The sequence below is a fragment of the Martes martes genome (genome assembly GCF_963455335.1).
Source record: "Martes martes genome assembly, chromosome: 3".
Lineage (NCBI taxonomy): Eukaryota > Metazoa > Chordata > Mammalia > Carnivora > Mustelidae > Martes > Martes martes.
The window spans coordinates 172,995,984-173,007,159 of record NC_137890.1 but is presented as its reverse complement, the minus strand read 5'-3'; positions in this window follow the sequence as shown (position 1 = coordinate 173,007,159).

Sequence of the window (11,176 nt, the reverse complement as noted above, 5' to 3'; positions counted from 1 at the left end):
GATATAAACTCACTAAAATTAAACTCTGCCATTAGAAAATGGAATTGGGTTAGTTTCTTGTAGTTACTGGAACAAATTGCCACAAACTCAGTGACTTGAAGCAACAGAAATTTATCCTCTCACTGTTCTAAAGGACAGAAGCTCAAAATCAGTTTCACTGGCCCTAAAGCAGGGAGTCAGCAGGGCCGTGCTGCCTCTCAAGACTCCAGGGGACAATCTGGTCCTTGCCTCTTCCAGCTTCTAGTGATTGCTGGCTTTCCTCATTCCTGGCTTCATCTCTCCATGACCACATGATTTCTTTCTCTTCTTTGTGAGTCACATCTCCTTCTGTCTCTCTTTTATAAGGATATATGTGACTACATTTAGGGCCCACTCTGATAATCTGGGAACATCTTTTCATCTCAAAATTCTTGACTTAATCACTTATGAAAGGCATTTTTCCTTTTTCTTTTTTAAGATTTTTAAATTTTATTTATTTGAAGGAGAGCAAGAGAGAACGTGAGTGGGGTGGGAAGGGGGAAGGGGCAAAGATAGAGGGAGAACCTGAGCAGAGAACCTAAAGTGGAGCTTAATCCTAGGACCCTGAGATCATGACCCAAGCCTAAGGCAGCTGCTTAACCAACTGGGCCACCCAGGTGCCCCTGCAAAGGTCATTTGTCTATCTAAAGTAACATTTATAGATTCTAAGTATTAGGACCTCATATCTTTGGGGGACCATTTTTCAGTCTACCATATTAATTTCAAGAGTCACAAATAAGTCTCATTTCCTTTCCCCCTTTTCTCTATATTCTGAAGTTCTACAATTTAAGATTTTTTTTTAATTTTTTTTAAGATTTTATTTATTTATTTGACAGACAGAGATCACAAGCAGGCAGAGAGGCAGGCAGAGAGAGAGAGAAAGGAAGCAGGCTCCCTGCTGAGCAGAGAGCCCAATGCAGGGCTCGATCCCAAGACCCTGGGATCATGACCTGAGCTGAAGGCAGAGGCTATAACCCACTGAGCCACCCAGGCGCCCTACAATATAAGATTTTAAAATACATAGTTTTACACCACAGTCTTAGAGAATCAAGGCAGTCAGTTCATTCTAGAGTTGGACCACCCAAATGATATTTACAAAGAATATATCATAAGATGATCACCTTTTCTGTGCATGTGTGTGAACTGCCAAATTTTCAAATACATGCCATGTAATTTTCTACCTGAAGTGTAGTAAAGTATAAACTTAAAAATGTAAATGATTTCTACATTTATCCATTCACATTATAAATTCAGGACCAAAGTTGTTTATAAACCTATTTTTAAAATCCTGGTCGAAGCATTTGCTAAAACAGTTCAAATATTAAGTCTTTTTTTTCCTTTACATAGAGCATATGATGGAATTAATCATAATTCTGATAGGAATTTATAATTTACTATCAAATTGTAAAAAATACTCATCTTACAGCTAAGAACCATTGACTTCTTAGATATACTCAATTTCATTTTACTCTACTTTCTTTTTTTTTTTTTAAGTCGTTGACTTTATGTTGTCACGTTCCAGCAATATTCAAAAGATTTGCCACTTGACAAGAGTTACTGCTTGCAGAGGTGAGAAGGAGACAAGTCCTGGTGAAAGGTAGGCATAGAGCTAAGCATTCTCACTGGCTAGGAAACTTATACTCAAGACCACAAGCGCACTTTTCAGTGAGGGAAGGCTATGCTGTGATAACATATACACCTCCAAATTTAATGTCTTAGGGAACAAGACATTTACTTCTCTTTCAGACAGCAGACCAGAGTGGGAGTTCCAGATCAGGGGCAGCTCAGCTCTATTCAGTCATCCAGTGGACCAGGATGACAAATCCTCCATCATCCTTTCAAAGTGGCCCTGGTCACCTCTCTCCCAGGAAGCCAGAAGGTAGACGTGCAAAAGCACATCAGTACAAGAACTCTAGCACCTTGGCACGCCACACCGCAAAAGAGACTGGGAAATGGAGTTTAGCTATGTGCGCAAGAAGAAGAGGAGAAGGAATTTTGGTGAACCGCTTTCAGTCTTTGCCGCATGCACTATACAGATTTCTGCCTCAACAAAATTAAAGATAACTATGTAAGTAGTAATCATGGGCATTTAGGGTTATTACCAGCATGCATACCTGTGAACAGTAAGGATTTATTCTACTCGAGCAACTATTTATGCTTAATCTCAGTAGGGAAAGGGAAAAAGATAGAAATGGTTTATTTTCTTTTAGTTATCTCATATATTAGTTCATATAAATTGTCTCAAGTGATGGTAGCTCAGTCTTTTTTCTAAGTAAACTTAAGTATTATATAATATATGTTGAGAAGTTTTTCTTTCCTCAGTTCTTCAGCCCACTGAGGAAGGAAATAGGCCAAGGCAGTTAAACTTCTTTTCTCAAAAGGCCTAACTATTGGTCCAGGCCGAGTTCCAAGAGCGGAGACAAGGAACGGTAACTAGTGGGACTGTCCTTTTGCCGAATGAAGAGACGAAAAGAAGAATCCCAAGTCTGTTTCCCAGGCACAGGAAGGACCGGGAAGCAAGGAAATCTCCAATTTTCAAGTCCACTGAGCAGAATACAAGAACAGGGTCCAAAACAAAGAGTTCTCCATTGAGAACCGGTGGGATGGAGTAATCAAGTCCCACAAACAGGCTGAGCCTGGAAGGAAGCCCAGAAGCAACGGCATTCTTGGGAGGGAAGTTTCTCTGGACCCTTAAGGAGCTGAGACTTTGACATTCCAACCCTGCCTTTAGCTTGCGATTTGGCTCTTCCTTCCATGTGGAGAGGAGTAATGAAGCTAAACCACTCCCAGTATGAGAATGCCGATTCATGACAAGTCATGAAGGGAAAATAAAACAAAGCAAAACTTTACAAACAAAATGAGTAGAACCGCCTGTAAGGCCTATGAGAAATTAGCCTTCATGGAAAAAAGGTATTATAGCATGGCTTGGGATTTAAGTACAGTGAATTCTAACTAAAAAGAGTTTGACTCAATTTCCTGTCCTTGCCACTGAGTAGCCTGTTACCTTAGGCAAGTGATTTACACTCTCCAAATCTTGGTTTGTAAAAAAGAGGTAAAAATACTACCTGACTCATGTTTTCTGGGTGTATGTGTGTGTGTGGATTTCTTCAGGATTTAAATGAACGAATGTTCAACTATACTTACTGAGGTATAGGTACCCAACAAATACCAGTTAAAAATATTTTGAAGAATGTTTGAATATTTTTCTTTCTGTGTTTCTGGGTATAAAAACTGCCTTTATAGCTATTAATTAATTGATTAATTAAACCATTTGCCATGACCTCTTAGGCTCTATTGAGGGTAGGGGTTAAGTTATGACAACTGACCTATCTAACAAAGTAATATGCTAATTTAAGAATGTTCCTTCTCGACATGAGTGTTCCCTGCAAACCTAGGTATAGTTCTAAGCTCTTAAGGAAATAAATACCAATAAAAAAAGATGACGTAGTTCAAGCAATGTGGAAAAACCATCCACAGTGATATCTCTCAGCATTCTTTCATATTTCTCAGCATATGAGTTGTATAATATGCCAAGAATTCATGATTCTCTGCAATTTATTTAATATTTCCAAAATGGGCCATCTTTCCTATCATTACTCTGTCTAGATCATTATGAATTTTATTTTCAAGGACTTCTAGTGCTTTCTTAGGAACCCATCATCACTGGGCCTGCCAGTGCATCTTCTGGCAAACTGTGAGAACAGCATTTGTTGGCAATTGTGAGAACAAAAGAAGATTTTTTTAAAGGTGATGAAGCAGAAAGGGAAAGCAGATGCCCCTGAGGAACAAGGAAAAATGTCAAGGGAATTTGTCTATCTTCTTGGCATCCTGAGGCCTGAAGGTAAGGGGGATGTGCCAGGTTATTGCCTCATGAAAAGCAGAGAGGGAAGGATTCCTCTGATTGCTCACAAAAGATGGCTTGGAAAAGGAAACGGACAGTCTTAGAGAACAGGAGTTGCCACATAAATTGGGAGGCAGATAAATCTCAGATAAAATTGGGAAGTGATAAGATAAAAGATTTCCTAAATGCCCTGGAAAAATTATTGGAATCTTCAAATTATTACAAAATTGTTTCATAATAATTATATTAACTAATATTTATTAAGTAAGTATCTGTTATGTGCCCAGTACTATGCTAAGTACTTTGCATGCTTTCCTTTAGTTAATACTGTATCCCTAAGAGGTACACACCAATATTGTCCCCACTACACCGACTGGGAAACTAACGATTGTAGAGGTTAAGTCCTCAGACTTATGTGACTTTATGGAATAGTATAGAGCAAAAATCACATATTCAGAACCTGGCTAGGAAAAGAAGTTGTTTATGAATGTATTTTTCAGTGATACCTAAATTGTAAGAAAACTTTGCTCTCATCCTCTTGGATGAATTGATAACTAGTTTTATGTCTGGAAAGACATGTTTCTCTGAGGTCACGTTGCAGCACTTTCAAAAGGGTTTCCCTCAAGGGTGTTTCATCTATTAGTATCAGCAAAAGTATCTCACAGAATGACTAATTTTTAGTAATTGTGACCGGCAAGTCTTTGTTGAGTCATTCTCTTCAGAAATAACACCCTGATTCATCAGATCTGTTTTTAACATTAATTATAGTTAACATCTGACATATTCTTTACCCTTTCTTTACATCACTGAATACTAGAGAGAAAATAAGACCAGCCTAGATCAGATTATTGTTAAAATAATAATTATTAGTGATTTAGGATGAAAATGGGATTACTTCAACAGCTCATGATATCAGATATGTCTTATATTTCATAAGATAAAAAAGAGCAGTAAGTACTTTTTCTTAATGCTTAATGTTAATGTTGTCCACAAATTGCATGGTACAAATTATATGCTTTTACATTAAAAAAATATTTTAATGCGATCATTCTAAGAAGTGAAATGATCAGTAAGGAAGCATCAACTTAAAATTAGCTGTCTTTCAAAAGCCTTGTGAAACTAACAAATGACTTACCATGAACAGCTGAGATTTCTAAAAATTGTCACTACCATTTGCATAATAAAGTGTGTTTTGGCCTTTAATTAAAAGCGGTTAGTTTTTGAACTTCTAATGTAGGTGTACAGAAAGATGTCAGCAACACTGGATCAAATAGACTAATTTTTTTTCCAGACTAGTCCCTTTATAATATTATTGGCACATCATATTACACTATTTTCAGGTGTACAACTTAGTGATCTGATAATTTTATACATTATGCTATGTTCACCACAAGTGTAGCTACCATCTGCCCCATTACATCACTATTATAATATCACAGACTGTATTTCTTATGCTCTGCTTTTTATTCCCATGACTTACTCATTCCATAACTGGAGGCTTGTATCTCCCTCTCCCCTTCACCTGTTTTGCCCAGTCTCCCCACCCACCTCTCCTCTGGCAACCATCGGTTTGTTCTCTGTATTTATAGTTCTGATTCTGCTTTTTGTTTATTTATTGTTTTAGATTCCATTTATGAATGTAATCATATTTGTATTTGTCTTTCTCAGCCTGACTTACTTCACTTAGCATACTATCCTCTAGGTTTATCTATGTTTCTCAAATGGCATGATCTCATTCTTTTTTACGGCTGTGTGCTATTCCTGTGTGTGTGTGTGTGTGTGTGCGCGTGCGCGCGCGCGCGTGCGCATGTACACACCACATTTTCCTTATCCATTCATCTACTGATGGACACTTGGGTTGCTTCTGTGCCTTGGCTATTGTAAATAATACTGCAATAAACATAAAAATAAACATAAAAATAAAAATTTTTTCTAAAACATTTCCTTTGAACCTCTCCTTTCCCCCCAAATACCATAAATCACTTAATCTCTCTTCTTTTCCTGCAAAGCCTTAGTATGTACCAACTCCAGTTTTAGTCCTTACTTACTTACTTACTTACTTCTCCATACCAGCCCTTTTTTCTTCATCAGTGGGCAGTCCCATGTTGCTTCAAAGGTGGAATCAGTTTGCCTCTTAGCTCCCTCCAATGCTTTTATCCTTTTGATGCATTTATCTTTTTGAGTTAGTGTTTTCATTTTCCCTGGGTAAATACCCAATAGTAGAATTACTGGGTCCTGTGGTATTTCTATTTTGAAAATTTTGAGGAACCTTCGTACTGTTTTCTACCCCCACCAACAGTGCATCAGGGTTTCTTTTTCTCTATATCCTCACCAGCATTTGTTTTTTCCTTCATTTTAGCCATGTGACAGGTGTGAGGTGATATCTCATGGTTTTGACTTGCATTTCCCTGATGATTGGTGATGATGAGCATCTTTTCATGTGTCTGTTCTGTTTACCATATATATGTCTTCTTTGCGAAAATATCTATTCAGGTCCTCTGCCTATTTTTTTTTAACTGGATTGCTTGTTCAGATAGACTAACTTAGAGAGAAAACTTTTCTCCCCCCTTGATAAGACAAAAGTGCCTGTGGTGAATATTTCTTGTTTTTTTAATAAGTTTAGCATCCCTTTCCTTTGGTTTGATAATGCCTGGATATTGTCTGATTTTCTGTGGGATCTGACCATTCCCTTCATATACTATTGTGGTGGGACCATCAAACTATGTGCAAAGAGTGGGTTGGCACTTCTCCCCATCCCTACTCTCACATGCCAAGACCAATGAGATAGAAGTCCTAGGACAGAACACGTTTGGAGCTGAGTCTTTTGATTACAACTCCCCAAAGAGATTGTCACTATTTCTTCACCCAGATCCCCGTTACAGCTCTACTTCTGTCCCTCTGCACGTCTGGTTGTACTTCCCGTTTCTCAGGTATTGGGAGCTAGTCTGCATTCTGGCACTAAATTCCACTCCTCTTTATGTTAGTCTGTTTCTGTTGCTTGACTTAAGTGGTATAGTACAATGTCCTTTCTTCTTTTACTGAAAATCTTGAACACATTTGCTCTTTTTAACCTCCTAAATGAGGTCAAACCTTTCCTGAAAGTGTTTTGATCTTAACAAATATAACATTTTCTGTTACAATGAGCTCTTTTTGATTAAAAGAATCATACCAGAATCTAAACTGTCATAACAAGTAACTACATATAGTAAAAACAAGAGTTCTCTCTCATTCTTCATTCATTTCTTCTAACCCTCATTATTTTGAGTTCTCTTCACTGGAAAAACAGTTAAACAGAAGGTTTAACTATTTTGTATGTGAATTTGTTTCCAATTCTTTCTTCTAGAGTGTTTGTAGAGCCAACAAGGGGTTGTTGAAGGCTCTCTTCTCAGATATTGAAACAGGTAAGAAATCACCTTTCTGTATTAGGCTAACTTGTGTCCTAAAGATATACCATAAGGAAGGAAAGTATGTTTTTAGACAATTTGGATAAAATTCATTTAGATCTCAATTCTTTGGCCACTTGGAGTTGAAAGAGTTAGCAGCTTAAGGTTTAAATTGATGAGTTCAATTGAACATAGATCCAGCCACTCACTGAGGAGTGACAGTTACCAGGTTGGGCATGCGGATTGTCTCCCCCATGAGCAAACGCACTAACGAGGCTGAGATCACCCTAGATGTCTCATTATATTCAAAACCAAAATCCATCATATCTAAGGTTTTTTAAAAATCACAAAATATACACACAAAGAAGTGCATAAAACTGGTAAGTACATTTTAAGAACAATTATAAAGGGAACACATTCAGAACAATTTTTACATTCATTATATTCAGTATTTTATATTGGCAAACTGAAAGCTTCCCAAGACTTCCAAGACCAAGGTTCCGTTTTATGACCCTTAGTCCTTGTCCTTACCCCGATCAAAGCACTTATCCTGTTTTTTCCTATCTATCCGGACCTCGCCCCTACCAGTGTTTACACATACAGCTCCTTAAGGATATGGATCATACATTATTACCATTGTATCCTCACAGCTGGGCACAGAGTTGGTCGCTTAGTAAATCATGATAATAAATGAATGAAAATAAATAAGTGACCCATCACTGTCTTCAAACAGCTCCAAGGAAAATGGGAGGAGATAAACTACTAAACAACAATTAAATACAATTTGCTAAGTGTTTTGATAAGGAGGGGGTGAGAGTCACGAAATTGGCACCCGTGTCAACCACAGCTTCCTGGAAATGGTGCGCTGAGCTTTAGTGGAAGAGCAGGTGTCAGCAGTTGAGAAAGCGACGAGAAGGAGTAAAGTGCAGGAGGAGCAAGAGACCTAGTAACTTGAAACGCTGTTAAGAGACTAAGGCACAGTCTAATCAGGGGTTCTTAATCCAGACTCTGCAGATCCTGAAAGGTCCCTGAAGAGAATATAGAAAGTTCACGAACTTGGATGAGAAAAGAAATAGATCTCTGCTTTCACTAACTTCTAACTGAAATTTAGCATTTCTTTTGATTATGATATAGGTGACAAATACAGTAGTAGTGATAACCTGTGACTTTGTCATGGAGACATCAAAATTTCATATCATGGTAGAGATGTTTGCAGATATCTTGAAATGCAGTTTACACTCATTTTTAATTTGATGTGGCAATAACAGATCTTTAATGTTTTAATACATACACATTAATTGTGCATATACAAATTTGTTTTTTGATGTTTAGATACTTATTTCTCTATAATTCATTTCCTTTCTAATTATATGTATTTTATTTTATGCATTTAAATGTTTAAAAATATTGTTCTGAGAAGGGATCTATCAAATTCTCCATATTGACAAAGAGGTCCAAGACAACAAAAAGGTCAAGAACCTTTCATGGTGGGAGTCAGGGAACAGGGTTTTTAGAGGGAAGGATAAACGGGAACCTTGGGGCCAGTCCTGTCACCTGAATAACGCACTCAGTCCTGGGAGAGAGATTTTCCCGCCTGTCATTATTTTCCCTTGTATGGGCCTCACCCACCATGGAGGCATGATTTGCACTTAACTTTATCTAGACAATCAAGGCACAAACTTGCTAACTAGTGATTTCATTATACCAGGATACAGTTTAAGATCTTTGAACCAAGTTCCTTTTGTACAAGTTACAAAGAAAATCATAATTTTCATCATAATAAATTACATTGAATTTATACATGATCTCTTCTTTTTTCTTTTAAAGATTTTATTTATTAGAGAGAGAGAGAGCACAAGAGAGTGGAGGGCAGAGGGTGAAGCGGATTCTCCGCTGAGCAGAGAGCTATGTGGGAACTGGATCCTGGGACTCCATGACCTGAGCCAAAGGCAGTCAGTCACTTAACCAACTGAGCCACCTCCAGGTGCCCTACATGACTTCTTTTCAACCAAGTTTTCCATCTACTATGTTTGTCTTCATAAACAGGTCCTTGAAATAGAATAGATATACAAGAGAACAAGAAAAAGAAAATATGACACAGAGGTTTTTAGAGTTGATTGACTTACTTAACAAGTGCTGAATGTCTGCTGTGTACTTTATATATTATGTTCAACAATGGAATGATAACTGGAATAAAAGACATAATTTCTAACTTCAAAGCTCATTTTATTCTATATATGGAGCCAAACTATGTGTCTGTGAAAGAGTATGAGACTGTCTATCAGTATAACTGGCTACAAACATCCAAAGGAATGTACTTGAGGAAAGTAATATTAACACACATAGAATTGGTGATGCTTCATGGGAAAGGTTTGTGAGCTCCCCTTTCAAGACTGAGAGTAATAGATGAACTAGCAAGTATAGAGCATTTGGCAAATTCTGAGCACTGTGCTAGTCTAGCATTTGCCAATTTCTCATTTAATCTTCTCTGTAATTTCATTAGACAGATATTGTTATTAATCTCATCCTGCCCAAATTTAGGAAGATTACATAAGTCCTTCAAGGTCTTATAGATGTAGATGACAGATCCTGCAAGTGAACACAACAGAGAGCTCTTAAATAATTAACCTCCATGGGGACCAGGACCCAGTCATTTTCTTCATGTTCTTCTGCAGCAGCTAGCACAGGGGTTGGTATACTTTAGGTGCTCAAAAGTTTGTAGTTGAGTGTATTTTAATTAAGTCAGGACAGAATGGCTATTAAGTGGTAACACTGAAATTCAAGTTAACTTCCTGTTCATTCTTTCCATTAAACCCAGCACTCCAGACAACTAACAGCAGAAACAGAGACACAACTACACTTCGTTACAGCCTCTCTTCACCCTAGCTCAGCAACGAACAACAGCAAATTACGTAAACATAGAGAGGGGGTGAGAGAAGCACATGCCTGCGTGTGTGTTTGTGTATGTTATTTACCAGACACTCTTATTGATCATTTAATTTCTTCTTGTCTTCAATTTCTTCTTATTACCCATATTTATTACGTACCTATATTTACATACCTATATTTATTACCTATAGTTGTATAGGTATCTATATTTATCACGTTGTACCTATATTACATTGTTGTTGTTGTGATGTTCTGAATATGTCCATGTGAGCATATGCTGGATTTTAGTCTCATTTTTATTTCTTTATATTTACTTTTTACTTTATATTTTACAATATCCTCTCTCCATAAATAATATAGGCAGATGACAAATTGTTTGTACCTTTTATTTGTGTCCAAAAAGACTATCCCCCTAAATATATCACTCACTTATGTTTTATTCTTTTCCACCTAGGGTCTGGAGAGGAAAACTGCAGCTCTTGATTTCAAAAGACTTGCCACTTGGTTTCCTTGGCATTCCCACCTCTATGATTCCTCTCCCTGGAGAAAACCCAGTTGTCAGCTTCAGGTTGAATTGCCTAAATCCTTGACTTCTTCCTATGAGGCTTTTACTGAGGCCAATTACAACTAATATTAGCATTTTATAAATAATTACATCAAATGCTTCTCAGAATTCAAATTTTAGGATGCCATCTCTCTTAATATTAGCAAAATGGATGTTCATATTGTTTCCGACAAACTCGTGATGCTTACCTATTCTGGATGAATTTTGGTTTCCTCTTAAATTTTGCTCTATGATTTTGCAAATTTTTGACAATCCATTCCCATGACAATATTTAGGAGGCCAACTGCAGGCAACTATTCAAAAACAATTCCGGAAGGTATTCTCTTGCTCCCAGCCCATGCCTTATTTCTTCAGTGGCTCCTTGATTCAAGCAGCATTAAGTAAACAAAGGATGTTCCCTACTCAAAGAGGGGTCCTCGAAACAGCGTCTGTATCACTTGGGAATGCAGAACTCGGGCTCTACCCAAGCCTAATGAACCG